This window comes from Neovison vison, chromosome 12 (genome assembly GCF_020171115.1).
Source record: "Neovison vison isolate M4711 chromosome 12, ASM_NN_V1, whole genome shotgun sequence".
Taxonomy (NCBI): domain Eukaryota; kingdom Metazoa; phylum Chordata; class Mammalia; order Carnivora; family Mustelidae; genus Neogale; species Neogale vison.
This window is the reverse complement of record NC_058102.1, coordinates 132391023-132406781: the sequence shown is the minus strand read 5'-3', so window position 1 is coordinate 132406781 and position 15759 is coordinate 132391023. Positions and strand designations below refer to the sequence as shown.

The following is a 15759-nucleotide window of genomic DNA, read 5'->3' as shown; positions in this document are numbered from 1 at the left end:
TTGCACATGCAAAGAGGAAAATTCTATGAGGCCAAGAATGGCATGGGATTTATGGGCTAGCAATTCCCACAGTCCACAGGGGCTAGGGGATGTTCAGCTTTCTCTCAGCCCCTGAGGAGTAACACCTAGAGTTCCCTGAAAAGTCACACGGTAGCCATAGGGTGAAACCATCCCTAAAGTAAAGGCAACACTAGCCTTGCCCAAATATGTATTTAAAACAAGCTTTAAAAAAATTAAACTGATCCTCAAGTAGTTGTGCATATATGAGAACAAAGTTCAGTCCTCTTTAAAGACAATAAAATCTAGTACTCAACATCATACTAATTACAAGGCCCAGCTTCCAATAAAAAAATTACTAGGCACATGAAAACAACAATAAAATGTGATATGCGCTTAGGAGAAAAATATATTAAACATGGAGAAAAGACAGACACGATCGAATTAGCAAAGACTCTTAAATATTTATTAGACATGCTGTAAAGGGTTCAGGAGAAAATATAATCATGAGGTAAGATGTGGGAAATAAATCTTAAAGGAAACTAATAGAAGTTATAGAGTTGAAAATGCAGTATTTAAATGACATTTTTGCTAAATGCTGCAAACAGGAGATATTAGGAGCTATAAAAGAAAACAGCAATGAACCTGAGTGCATTCTATCCAAATGGAGACAACGAAAAGAAAAACAATGACCTGCGAGATGATATCAAACATGTGCCACATCATTCCTATAAAAATGAAGGTTAGAAAAAATATTTTTAAAAACTATAGCTCAGGGGCAACTGCGTGGCTCTGTTGGTTAAGCAATCAATGTGGCTCAGGTCAGGATCTCAGGGTCCTGGGAAGGAGCCCCGTGGCAGGCTACGTACTCTGTGGGGAGTTAGCTTGACAGTTGTCTCTCTTCCTATAAATAAATAAGTAAATCTTTAAAACAGCAACAACAAGCTATAGTTCAAAAATATACAGATTTGGATATCTTGACAAAGTCATAGGGTTCAAGGTCAATATAAAAAAATCAATTATACTAAGTATCAATATACTAAAATAAATAAATAATTGGAAAATAAAATTTTATAAAACCACACCATTTAGTGTCATCTGAAAACACGAGCTATTTAGGAATAAATTTAATAAAATATGTGCAAGAGCTGTACTCTAAAATACAAAAAATGAGAGAAATTAAAGATAATGTAAATAAATACAGAAATGCAGCATGTTAAAGGATTGGAAAATCAAAATGTGAAGGTATCAATTCTTGTGTTAATTAATCAATTACTGTGTCTAGAGTAACAATACTGACTTGTACACTTAAAATTTTGTGTAGAGGGTAAATCTCATGTTAAGAATTCTTACCACAATAAAATAAAATAAAGTAAGATAAATTAAAATAAAATTATGTGAATCGTACCCAAATTGTTCTATAAATGGAAAGCCATGCTAATCAAAATCTCAACAGGACTTTTGGGTAGAAATTGGCAAGTTGATTCTAAAATTTATATGGAATCCAATGCCAATACTAAGTCAAAATAATTTTAAAGGGAAAAAAAGAACCAAGTCGCATGACTTGTACCTATCTGATTTCAAGACCTTCTGGGAAGTAACTAATCAAGGTAATGTAATATTTGCATATGGATAGACATACAGATCTATGGAATGAAATCCAGATATAGACCGCACATGTATCGTCAATTGATTCCTTATAAAGATGCAAGTTAATCCATTAGGATAGTCATTCCAACAAATGGGCCTTGAGTATCCGAATAGACACTGATTAAATAAAAATAACCTCAAGATCTGTTTCTCATGCCACAAGCAAAAATTTACACAAGATGTAAGACAGATCAGAAGAAGAGATGAGAACGACCCTGGACTAGCCAAAGCCAGCGTGTGCCGCATGCCTCCCCCACCCCGCCCAGCGCCTGTGTCCCACTCCATGGCCGCCATGCCCAAGGGAAAGGCCCAAGGGGATGCTAAAGGAGATAAAGCCAAGGTGAAGGATAAACCACAGAGGAGATCTGCAAAGTTATCTGCTAAACCTCCTTCTCTGAAGCAGAGTCCAAGCCTAAAAAGGCCCCTGCCAAGAAGGGAGAGAAGGAACCCAAAGGAAGAAGGGGAAAGCTGACGCTGGCAAGGACGGGAGACCCCTGCAGAAAATGGAGAGGCCCAAATGGAGATGCCCAAGTAGAGCAGGCGCAGAAAGCTGAAGCCGCTGGACCGGCCAAGTGAAGTTTGTGCACTTTTGATAACTCTATTCCGTTGACTGTACAGTCTGAAATACGATTTTTTATCCAGTTTTATAAAAATGCAAAATTTTGTTTTACCTTTTTTAGCCCTGTTGTTAGCACACAGAATGCTTCATTGTTATGCTGGGGGACGGACATATATCACTAACAGAATATCTCCAAAGCTAGATTGATATGGCGTGAAAACATCTCTCCGAGTTTTGATAATCTTTCTCTTGGTTTCCAGAAGGAGAGACTCCTTAATGTTGACACACATGAGCCACATTGGCACAAACGCCTTGTCATGCGGAAAGACTAAAATTCATTTTTTATGTCTTCTTCTCCCTCTGCCTTCAACATAGACTTGACTCCCTTAAACCCAGACACCTGTTGGAACCTGACTCCAAGAAATGGTTCTAGTATGTCAGGCAATCTAGACTCTCCAGTGTCACCATGGAGATGGCGCCCTTCAAAAGAATTCCTTTTTTAGCTTTTGCATCTTCAGAGGGATACTTCTGCCATTTTCATTTCATTTCCCGAAAGTCAGGGTCCGGTTGTGAAAACTGGTTGAAAGACCTGCTAAGTGTGAAATGACAACCTTCATGCTAACCTCTCCCTGTTCAGGGCATTACATGAAGAGTTCATTGGGTTTTATAATGGATTTTTGATTTTGGTAGTCCATTGAAGAAGGGAGTTTGGAAGTTGGAGTATACTGTTAACGATTGTCTGCCCATGTCCTGCCTGAAGTACCATGATTATCTGTGGAAAGTATCTTTAATAAAGCTGGATACAGTTTGGCTTGGGGGGGAAAAAGATGGCAGATAGATCTAAGTATAAAACCTGAAATTATAAAATGGCGGTAAACCAGAGAAAATCTTGGCAATTATGGAGAAGGCACAAAACACAAACTATAAAAACTGGAGCAAAACTCAATTTCATCAAAATTTAAAATTCAGTTGCTTGGAAGACACCTTTAAGGAAACGAAAAGGCAAGTTAGACTGAAGGATACAATATATATCTGACAGGAGACTTGTGTTAAAAATTTTAAAAGAACTCTTCTTACAAACTAATAGCAAGAAGACAGCCCTATTTTTTTTAAAAATGGGAGAAAGATTTTAAACACTTCACAAGAGAACTTAATGAATGGCCAATAAATACATGAAAAACTATTCAACATTACTTGTCATCAGGAAAGTATAATTAAAGCCACACAGATATAAATTTACACCCATTTCACTGGCTTTGGTTTGGAACAACTGGAAATCTTGGGCATTATTGATGGAAATACAAAGTGGTATAGCTAGCTTGGGAAACAGTTGGCAGTTTCTTTTAAGTTAAAAATACACTTACTATATGAGACAGCAGTTCCATTCCTAAGTGCTTACCCAAGGAAAATGAGAACATATGTCCACAAAAATTTTTGGATGATAACTTTGTTCATAATAGCCTAAAACAGAAAAGAATCCAAATGTCTTAAGGGTAAACACATTGAGTTACAATCATATAATAGAGCATTAGGAAGCAATGAAAAGGAATGGACTGCTGATGTCTGTGCGACAATTAACAAACGTTAATTGAGGGGCACCTGGGTGGCTCAGTCAGTTAAGCATGTGGCTCTTGGTTCTGGCTCAGATCTTAGGGTTGGGAGATCGAGCCCCACATGGGGATTCGTGCTCAGTGGGCAGCCTGCTTAAGGACTCTCTCTCTCCCTCTCTGCAACCCTGTGCATGTGTACTTTCTCTCTAAAATAAATTAATCAACCCTAAAAAAATTTCAGTGGAATTTTTAGGAAGTCATGATATTAACTTCATTATATGAAATTCTATAAAAGACAACACTCATCCACAGTGACAGAAGACAAATTGGTGGTTGTCTAAGACCAGGAATTTTGGGGTGAGGTAGGTGCTCCCTATCTTAACGTGGTTGTGGTTATGTGGGAATATACATTTGTCAAGTTCATGAAACTGTGAGATAGACAAAATTGGTATTTCTTTTTTTTTTTTTTAGATTATTTATTTATTTGATTGGCAGAGATCACAAGTAGGCAGAGAGAGGAAGGGAAGCAGGCTCCCCTCTGAGCAGAGAGCCAGATGCGGGGCTCAATCCTAGGACCCTGGGATCATGACCTGAGCTGAAGGCAAAGGTTTTAACCCACTGAGCCATCCAGGCGCCCCCCAAATTGGTATTTCTTAAAGGGGGAAGTGCTTCTACCTTCCGTTTTAATTCCACCCCCCACCCCGTGCTTTTCAGAACAAGGTACACCTAGCAGAGTTCCTGGTTGCTTTCAATCAGGAACTCCTTGAAAAGTCTGCTGATGAAGGGAGCCTCACAATGAGGCCATTAGAACAGCTTGATTTGACACCTAAATGTAGAAATTCTTAGAGAAAAAAAAAATCGCATTTGCATTGTCGCCATGGAACGAATGGCCCAGAGAGAGGACGTCATGGCGACAGTTTTAAGATGGGGTTTCCTTTTCTAGCAAAGTGCAGGGGCACAGGATTGTGAGCTCATTATGAACAAGGATTCTGAAACTTCATTTTGTTTTTATGAATACATTGTTGTTTGGGCGGAGGAACTGCTACTCTGGAAACTGTCTCCTGCACTGAAGAAATAGCACCAATTAACAATATTCATTTGCCAATTCAGGCTCACTGGACTTGACAAAAATAGCTCTTTTTTTTTTTCCCTGAGGAGGGGAAGTTTTCCCCCTGTCTCCCTCTGTGGTGATGGGCAGAGATGGCGGAGGAAATATATTCCAGATCAGTCACCCTCCTGTCTCATGCTCTGGCCTCAGCCACTGAGTCACAAGGGACCGGCATCCGAGGGGACCCGTTCCAGGACCTTACCTTCTCTGGCTTTTTTTTTTTTTTTTAAGATTTTATTTATTTATTTGATATAGAGATCACAAGTAGGCAGAGAGGCAGGCAGAGAGAGAGGGGGAAGCAGCTCCTCGCTGAGCAGAGAGTCTGATGCGAGGCTCGATCGCAGGACCCTGGGATCATGACCTGAGCCCAAGTCTGAGGTTTTAACCCACTGAGCCACCCAGGCGACCCCTTTCTCTGGCTTCTTAACCACCAAAGTCAGTCTGTGTACGTTCGTTAGCCAAAGGCCCCACTGGAATGTTTGCCATTTGTATCTTTCCTCTTACTCTTCATATCTTATTGTTCTCCTTCCTTTCAATTCTCTCTTTCTTTTGGTCTCCTAGTTCTTCCTTTCTTTTCTTTTATGGAGGACTTCATCCGTCCCTGGCATATTTTTACACATATTTTACTCCTTTAGTGAAATGAAGGTGGACACTCCCTTCACAGCGTATCAGATTGGGCTATTTCTTCCTGATGTCACTTCCTCATGCGAAGTGACACCAAGTCCTCCCCACTCCTGTCCTCACCTCCTTTTCGTTTTGGGTGCTCTATTCCTGTCCTGAGACGGGACTGGCCATTTCTTCCTGGTATCTTGCCTTACTTAAATACCTCGAAGCTATTTCCCTTCTAGAGCCCAAGTTTTCTCTGTAAGAGGAAATCCTTTTGTGATCCCTGTAAAAGTGACAATTGTCGATTGCATTTAAAAAGAGCAAAGGATGGGGCACCTGGGTGGCTCAGTGGGTTAAGCTTTTGCCTTCGGCTCAGGTCATGATCTCAGGGTCCTGGGATCGAGCCCCGCATGGGGATCTCTGCTTGGTGGGAAGCCTGCTTCCCCCCTCTCTGTGCTTGCCTGCTTGTGATCTCTCTCTCTCTCTCTGTCAAATAAATGCATAAAATCTTTTAAAAAAATAAACTAAAAAGAGCAAAGGATAAACATCCATTGCATCACAATGAAATGGATGCCAAAAAGTACATTTATTGCCATATAGTGGAAACAGGCAGATACAAAACAATTACAATAAAAGAGTGTGAAAGACACCAGCAAAACTTTCAAGGGTGATTGGCAGGTTCATTAACTTGACTATAGTGATGGTTTCATGGGAGTTTATGAAGTCAAAACTCATCAGATAGTACAATTTCAATATGGACAGTTTATTTACATCAATTACACCTCAGCACAGTTGTATAGTGAGCAAACACTCAAAAAACATCTGTGACTTAAAAATAACCAACCAGGCTATCATCACTTGCAGACAAGTGTACATGGAATTATAGCCATGTTATTAACCAGTTGCAACCATATTATATTAAAGTCTCACTTTACCTTAAAAAATTATGATGTGGGGGCGCCTGGGTGGCTCAGTGGGTTAAAGACTCTGCCTTCGGCTCAGGTCATGATCTCAGGGTCCTGGGATCAAGCCCCGCATCGGGCTCTCTGCTCAGCAGGGAGCCTGCTTCCTCCTCACTCTGACTGCCTCTCTGCCTACTTGTAATCTCTGTCTGTCAAATAAATAAATAAAATCTTAAAAAATAATTATGATGTGATGATAAATGTAATGGGGTGCTCTCATGCAAGCTTATGTCACTGTGAGCCAACGGATCAGCCGAAAACCTGTATCACACATACTGATCACATTCACTTTTACAAATGAGATTGTTTTAACTCATTGTTCCCATATGCTGAAGGGCACTATGAAAATACAGGAAGCAGAGATGTTATATCCACCCTAAACCCAAGTAACTTCATTTCTAGTCCTACACTGTCTTACATACTAGTGGAGCTAAGGTCCTGAGGTCACCTACAAAGGGTTTATCAGGGTGTACACATTGATCAATGCTTTTGATCAAAGCAAGGAAAATTTTCCTTTACCCACTTTGCAATAGAAAAAGCTGTGAGTAAGCAAATACGAACAATGGAAAGATAACCTTATTCCATAAAGACCTTTTATTATTTATTTTACACAATGCTTTATGCTTAAAAGTAGAATATTTTGATAGAAATGAACTTGGATTATGTGGGTCATCTATATTCTGTGTGTCAGACGCATTACCCCAATAACTAAACAATCCTTGATTATCTTTTGTTCTGATTATAGATTTCTGTTCAGGAAACCTGTTGTTTGATAATATTAGAAAAAATGGTTAAGTGTGGTTATCTTTATTTGTTTTCAATAGCTTTACTGAGATATAATCTCTATCCAAAGAATTGAATTCGGCAATTCTTACCGTTTGATGGGTTTGGAGGTAGGCAAACACCTGTGATCCCTTTACCACAGTCAAGATAAGAGACATACCCAACATCTCCCCAAGTTTCCTGTGTCCCCCCTTTTTGGTGGTAAGAATACAACTTGACGTCCACCATCTTAAGAAATGTTGAAGTCACAATACTCTACTGTTCACTATAGGTCCTATGCTGACTGCCAATCTCCAGAACTCATTCCTCTTATGTCACTAAAACCTTATTCCCGTGAAACAACAACCGTGTGTTGCCCCCTCTCCCGGTCCCTGGTAGCCACTATTGTATTTTCTGCTTCTATGAATTTGACTGTATGAGCTATCTCCTATAAATGGAATCATGCAGTACTTGTCCTGTGACTGGTTTATTTCTCTCAGTAGAATGTCTTCCAAGTTCATCCATGTTGTTGCAAATGGCGGAATTACCTTCTTTTTTTTTTTTTTTTGAGCCTGAGTAATATTCTATTCTGTGTATATATACCATACCTTATATTCTTTACCCATGCATCCATTGGTGGACACTTCTTAGAATTCTCCAAAGTAACCATAAAGAACCCATGTTAGTGACAATAGTGATTCCTCCATGCTTGCCATGGGTACTGGGGAGCTAGAAATCAAATGCCCAGCTCTGTCTTTTAAGGATGTTTACATGTGTGATGGGTACTATCCTTACTCTAGAAGCAACTTCTTTTCCTACTATTGTTTCCTCTTCATCTTCATTTCCTTCTTTAAGTCTGTTTTATACGTCCAAGCTTCCATCGCTCCTTTTTCAAACAAGGTGGAGTATAAAAGAAGGAATCACAAACTTGAGATGCGTGAATGTTTTTAAGTGTTATTTTCAAGAGCCTCAAGGCAAAACCAGGATAACAAGGTAACATGAAAACTGTAGAGATAAATTGTGAATCTAGGAGCCCCAGGGTGGTTTTTCTTTACAAGTCACACTTCTCAGAGGGCTGGACAGGTCTAAGCTTGGGATTCGGAGACAGAGCTCTGAGGCCAAAGCTTCTCTATGCCTAACCATGGCGTGTTTGCAGCAGGACAGAGGTAACGCTGGGGAGGGCCGTGGAAGGAGGGAAGTCTGTTTCCGAGGGAGATCATTACAATAGCCCTCTCAAGGTACAGCAATAGGTCTGTACCTTGAGCAATTACTATTACCTGGTGAACTTAAGAGAAAAAAATCATCATTAGGAATCATGTATGATAACCAAAAAAAGCTAATTTTTTACTTTTTCCAGGCAGATATTAGTCCATTATTGACAAACAATCTTCGTGGGGTTTTGTTTGTTTGCTTATTTGTTTGGGCTTCTATTTCCAGGGATTTTCATACGGTCCATAAGGAGAGGCATGGACACAGCAGGCGCCAGCCCTAACAGCACCTTGTTCCAGGCAGATATTAGTCCATTATTGACAAACAATCTTCGTGGGGTTTTGTTTGTTTGCTTATTTGTTTGGGCTTCTATTTCCAGGGATTTTCATACGGTCCATAAGGAGAGACATGGACACAGCAGGCGCCAGCCCTAACAGCACCTTGCCTTGGTTGTCCTCACAACGTGTCACTCCATTCAGTGTGACCTCCCTTAGAGGACCCACAAAGCAGGTGGAGACTGACGGCACACCCAGCACAGGCTTTCAGGTGCGGCCAAGCTTCCGCGCTACCTGATGCCCCGCACAGAACACAGGGCAGGGGAAGACTGGAGTGTGGTGTCTCTGTTACCCTGAACAAGGAGGCTGCTGGGCTCCTGGGGGCCCTAATGCCATGGTGACCTCGTAAGAAAATCCAAAATCGAAGCCTGCAAAAGTCTCAGGGCTACAAAATGAAAGCAGCCGAAGGACAACCAAGCACAACCACCAACGGGACCAAGCCAGAGTCGATCGAATCATTTCCTGTCTTGGCTTCTGCCCTTTCTCGAAGTCTGGCTCCCGTGGTCAGAATGCTCCCTGTCACTTCCTGTTTGGCGATGCTGGATTCCAACTGATAAATGCTCACATCAGCTCTTAAAAATTGTAATGTGACTCAGTTCATCTTTTAACAACTCTGTTCACCTGATTCCCAAGTGAAACACCAGGTTGGATAGTTTGGCCTTTCCTTTCTATATTTCTGGTGTCAAGTAATTATAAAGCTTAACTCGTTATTTACTATTAGAAGCACTGTTCACACTGTTACATAATCTTTATAACCTATTTAAAAAAAATTTATTTGAGAGAGAGACAGAGATAGCAACAGAGATGGTGAGTGAGAAAGCAGGAGTAGGGGGCAGAGGGAGAAGCAGGCTCCCCACTGAGCAGGGAGGCTGACTTGGCTCCATCCTACAAGCCTGAGCCAAAGGCAGATGCTTAACTGACCAAGCCACCCAGGCTCCCCTAACCCTACTTTTAAAAAAGGTTTCTTGGGATGCCTGGGTGGCTCAGTTGGTTAAGCAGCTGCCTTCGGCTCAGGTCATGATCCCAGCGTCCTGGACATGATCCCAGCGTCCTGGGATCAAGTCCCACATCGGGCTCCTTGCTCGGCAGGGAGCCTGCTTCTCCCTCTGCCTCTGCCTGCCATTCTGTCTACCTGTGCTCGCTCTCTCTCCCTCTCTCTCTCTGACAAATAAATAAAATCTTTAAAAAAAAAAAAAAGGTTTCTTATTAGATTAGGTGGATGGACCATGATTGAGTTAATCATTCCCCTGTTGTTAGATATATTTTTTTCTAGTTTTTTTTTTTATTATTAAATAGTTTTCCCCAATTTTTTTTAACTATTAATGATCTGAAACACTTTTTTTGTGCATATGTTCATTTTTCCATATTTTGGATATTTTATTAGGCTACAGTTTCAAAAATTGAGACTAAACCTATGTAAAAGGCATCAAATCTTTTTATTGCTTTTGATTCATATTGTTTAATTACTTTCAAAAAGGAGAACAATTGTGAGTGCTATTACCAACCGACACTATCCTTACTCACTCCGAGTGATATCATTTAAAACAGTCTTTATGGGTGTGGTGCATAAACAATGAATCTTGGAACACTGAAAAAATAAAATTAAAAAAATAATAAAATTCAGCAAAAAAGGAAAAACAAAAACAGTCTTCACTTAACAAAGAGAAAGGCACCCATGCAATTTCAAAAGGATTCCACACTGGACACTCTATACTGGTATCTATTTTCTGCTTTGCAATACCTAGAAACAAATACTGATCGCAAGGGGACTGGAAACATTTCCTAAAGACATATTCCCTAGACCACAGTTGTTAAATTCTGACTTGTGAAGGCAAGCTGCTCAAAATATTGGGATGGGACCATATACTTTCAAATTCAACTCAGATCTTTATTTGGATCATTTTGTGTTTGGAGAGGTTAAGAGAATCATCAGTGGAGATAGTGTGGAGGCAATAGAAACACTGTGCAATTAATGTTCTTATCCTTTTTATTTTAGGTAATAGCACTTCTATTTTTCAGAATAACATCTTCAGGGAAAACATATTGGATTCAATCTGTTGTGTGAATATTTTCAGTTAGAGAAGGTACAGTATGTATGTATAAATGAATGTACAGACTGCTGATGATTTATTTTGGTTCTATAGCAGCCTTGGAAATAGAACCAGGTTTTTTATATAGCATCTTCTAGAATCAGGGTAGTCCTAAGCTCTTTATGGAGCAGTGATTTGGGCTATGTCTAAATATGGCTCATCCTTATAGCTAAAGATGAAAAGTTCAGATAATAAACTACTTCATTTTTCTATACAACATCATGAATATGGTTTTATTTGGGGCTTCCAAAATTGCATGGCTATTTTTGCCTTGGCGTGTGCATCTTTTGCAAGTCCTGATGTCCTATAAAAGGAGTAGGCTGTCAAGGATGCCCTAGGTGACTCCACGGGTAGGGTCGGGAATGCCCCTCTTGGAAAACAGTCATGAAATCAGTCATGGGATCCACATGGATCTGTGACTTCAAGATGTTGCCTAGGTATGCAAGGACAGCTGTGTCTCGAAAGGAACAGCTCTAACTTGTCCTTAGTGAGGGAATTATAGTGGAAATACTTGGAATAGTAATTATTGTGGATAGTTTTTTGCCCTACCTATCAAAAGGACCCTCCGAGCTCTTCAGTTGCCTGGTGGGTAAATGTATGTATGCGAGTCTTTCCTCATGCTCAGGAATAAATCTAGCAGCCATGTTTACCAAGAGTAGCTTGTTATAGCCTGAACCATGCATTTTGGTCTGTGTTGTCACGTTAATAGCAATGCTTTGCACTTGTGCAGACATCCAGACTTCTAAAAACCTACTTATACTTCATGAGATTATCCATACAATAACAACTCCGTCATCAGCTACAAGTCTTCTCGGTTCTACCACTTAACTGTATCTCAATTTCCACTTCTCCCCGCTACACTTCATTTTGAATCTGTCATTACTCTTGTTTGCACCACGTCAGTGCCAAGCTGGTCTTTCTACTTACTACACTCCCGATGCTGTTGCAATCTCTTCTCCACAGAAGAGCTTGAGTCAGCTTTAAACGTCCAACTCAAAGCCTGTCTCTGTCCTGCTTAAAATCATTTATTTGTTTTCCATAGTGCTTATTTAAAAAACCCTACATGCACAAATGCCCTACAGGATTGGCCCCTCCCAGCCCCTCCAACCCATTCAGCTCCCCTGCCTCACAGCCATACCCCTGTAGGTCTTGAGTACAACCCCCAAATGGCCTCTCCTGCAGACCCTTGCACCTGAGACGTCTGCCTGAAAACCTCTTCAGGTGCCTGAATTCTTCTCATCCTTTGGGATTGAGCTAGAATATCTCATCTCCAAGAATCTTTCCCTCTAAAACAAGGATTAATGGAGAACGTGAGGCCCAGATGAGGGTCCATAGCGATAGAATCATGGAGCCCGGGAGGGGCCCCGTTTTCCCACTCCTTGTCCACGACCCCTGCCATAACTTCTGCCAACCTGTGATTTATATACTTTTCTCTGTCACTAACTAGGGAGATCCTAAATTGTATGGACATTTCATCTATTTTTGTTTGTTGGCATTACTTTGACTGCAATGTTTAGGAAAATGGGGAGGACGTTGCTGATGTTAAGTAATTTCCTAATGGTTGAGATGATTCTGGCAGGACGGGTTTTGACCATTTGAGAACTGACACAAGCATGCTTCCTGGCCTTCAGGGAACCATGCACCCTTGGGTTCCTTTCCAAAAGGGACGAGAGCTCCTCTGGCTACATAGTTGTCTGAAAGCACCCTGGATACTGTCATTTAAAAAGTGACCATTAAACATCTCATCACGAGTTATTTGATTTAAAATGGAAACATATTTTAGGCCCAGTTTCTGCTCTTAGGTAATATTTCCCCTACACCTGGGTATTATAGAGTCAACAAATCATTTTTCCTCTGGGATATTTTTTTCATTCAAACACTGTGTTGCAAATATAATTTTTACATCTGTGTGGGACTCACTCTCACTCTTTTTACCTAGAAATTCTCCGTTGTCGGCTGGTCTCCCCTGAGTTACTCATCCGGGTCTGGAACATATCGAGTACCTATGGCATATGTCACCTTGGATGGCAAAACCAAAAGAGGGTAATAAAAAAGAAGCAAACACTACTTTCCCTAACCATTAGTAGGTGGTACACAGTTGCATTTCAGCTATTTTCATGGATCTTTATTTTAGAATAACTGAATCCCAAAATGGAAAGAACTCTTAAAGATATTTAGGTCCATAGCCTCCCAGGTGCACTGCATCCCCTTGGCTGTGTCCCCACCATGCTTCACCCAACCTCTATTTTACCGCGTTGGGTAGTGGGAACTTTCTTTTCCAAGGGCTGCACCATCTTTGCATGGAATTATTAGAAAGTTAAGTTAAGCCTAAATTTATGGTTACTAAATTGATCAACATTTAACATATGCTTTCATCCAAGTCATCAATTAAACCCTGAAGAGTCAAGAACAGAGAACAGTGGTCAACTTCTCGAGGACTCTAGAGCTATCAATCAGCATGGGCTGTGCCTTAAAATCTGGTTGCAATGTTTTATGAGGAGACCATGGAGGTCTTTGGCAATTAAGGTAAACTATATGTCCTATGAACATTTCTGGGTAAGTCTCCCTAGTCTAGGAGACTCTGATGACCTCACGTCGCCCCCTGACATCCTGGTGGTTGGCAGTGTTATTAAGTAAGCTAAGCCCAACGGAAGGATTTGACAAACTTTTATATAGATTAACACCTCTTCTCTCACTGCAAATTTTTCAAGTCCCCTCAAAGGTCCTCTACCTCTTATCTCCATAATAACCCATGCCATGATGGTCCATGGGAGAGCCTGATTGTTTGATGTCATCACAAACCGAGAGATGTTCATCTCTGCATGTATCTCCTACTAATGGTATCTTCTTTCCTTGGGCTCTTTGCATTTGGGGGTGCGTAGTACCTGCCCAATCATACTAGAAGAACCTCCAGGTGATTCTAAAGCTCCCAATGTCTTCCTGAAGTGAGGATGTTATGTTTATGTGTCTTCTCCCCAGTATTTACCATTCACTAAAAAAACAAATTCTACAATTATATGAAACCTCTGTCTCCAGGTTGGAAAAGGTAAAGGATCCCAGTTGCACAAAGACTGTAAAAGAAGGCAGGTAGACTCTCACTGGTTGGCTTGTCTTAGATGGAGAAATGGAGGATGGCTGAGTCCTGGAGAAGGCATAGGGCAGGGAAACAAGGAGAGGAAAGATATAGACCGAGATAGGTCGGTTATAGTCTTAAGCTGGATAAACACAGCCCGCCTCAGTTCTGCTGGAGTGTATCCCCACTTCGGCTTACTATAATACTGTATACATGTGTTTGTAATGGCATCAAAAAGGAAATGGGGTTAGCCTGGCAAGACTTACTTGTTCTAACTGAACCCATGCTGGTTGCTCATGACTGCTTTCTTTTTTAAATGCCCCCAAGCCATCTGTTTAATAATCAATTCTAGAATTTCGCCTGAGAAGAATCTCAATGCTAGTGTAGCAGAAAGATCCCCAGGCAGAGGTCAAGAGACCCCGGATTCTAGCCCAGGCTCTGTCGCTAACTAGTTGAATGCTGCTAGGTCAGAACCTTCCTGTCTTGTCCTGTTTTACCTCTAAAAGGAGTGAGTCAGAAGAGATGATTTCTGGGGTTCCTTTTGGCTCTGAATTTATGATTCCTCCATGACAATAGTCTGCAGTTCTTGGAACATGCTCTCTTTCCTGTTGAAAACTAGGACTTCAGCCATTTATAGTCACTGAGCATTTCTGCTCTGTGTGTTCTAGATCTGGCCCTTTCACTAACTTGCTAATAGCCCAGGCAAGCTGCTAAAATTCTGTAGGTGCCAGGTACCCCCTCTTTAAAAATGAAGGTGTTCAAGCCAGATGATGTCTAAATTTCTGAGTGTGAGTCCGTAACGCTGAGGCAGTATTGACTATCATCTCTGTACTCACGTCCTGCACAGTCTTAAAGGAGCCCAGTATTGTGTGTGTGACCTTGGAAAAAAGGGAAACAGATTCCAGGTGGGGCAGCAGGCTTTAATATTATCAGACAGTTTACTGAATAATCTTTAAAGTGACCAGTTGCTTTCTTCTTTGCCTTAGATTTAAATAACCTTGAATTTGCAATTCACACACTGAAGTTTTAATTTAATTTTTCTCTTTGCCACTGAACATTCAGGTCTGTTGTCTGGTCCAGCTTCACTGACTGAGGGCAACTTGTTTATCTCGGAGAATGTTACAGAAGCTCTAAGGTTACAGGGAGAGGGACTTCTAAACTGCTTCTGTTTCTTTATTTCGTAGGTAATGAACGCTTTGGGTTCTAGAGCTATTTTATTCTGGCCTGATGGTGTTGCATGACTCAGTGTAGATGATTCCCACAGGAAGGTCTGGTTTTTATCCTTTGACTAAAAACTAAAAATAGAGCTTTCGACCCATCCCGGACTCTCAGCTGTCATATGCTGTAGAAACCTGTACACTTGGCACGGCTGCTTGCAGCTTAAAAAAAAAAAAAAATCACTGCATTCTTTAGATTAAAAGAAAGAACAAACAAATATAAGTATGTGAATCTGGGATGTTGTTTCAATTCCCATTGTCTTTATTCTGGGTGAATTACACAGCTGAAGGTGACTTTCCTTTCAAATTGATTTAAATGCTTTTTTTTTTTTTTTCCAAAGATGACTCTAAGTAGGTAAGGCCAGGAAAATTGAGATTCTGATTAGCCCTGGAGTCTTGTTAAGGGTGCCTTCTCGAGAATAATAAATGATGATGGAACTCTGTTGTTTACATGGTCTCACTGTGTGTGTGGGGGGGAGGGGGACGTTATCTGTTACCATTGTCCCTTCAGGAATAAGCAGATTGAACTTCAGTGAGTACTTGACCTCAAGTCACCCTTGGCCTCAACTAGTGAGGAGATGAGCTAGAACCGGGACCTAGGATTGGTATCTTTAACGCTTAAATCTTTCCATGACTGGGAC

At 40.8% G+C, this 15759-nt stretch overlaps 1 pseudogene; it reads left to right on the top strand.

The window, feature by feature from the left end:
* The first annotated feature begins 1939 nt into the window (after positions 1-1939).
* On the top strand, positions 1940-2223 carry LOC122891985 (annotated as a pseudogene).
* The last annotated feature ends 13536 nt before the right edge of the window (positions 2224-15759 follow it).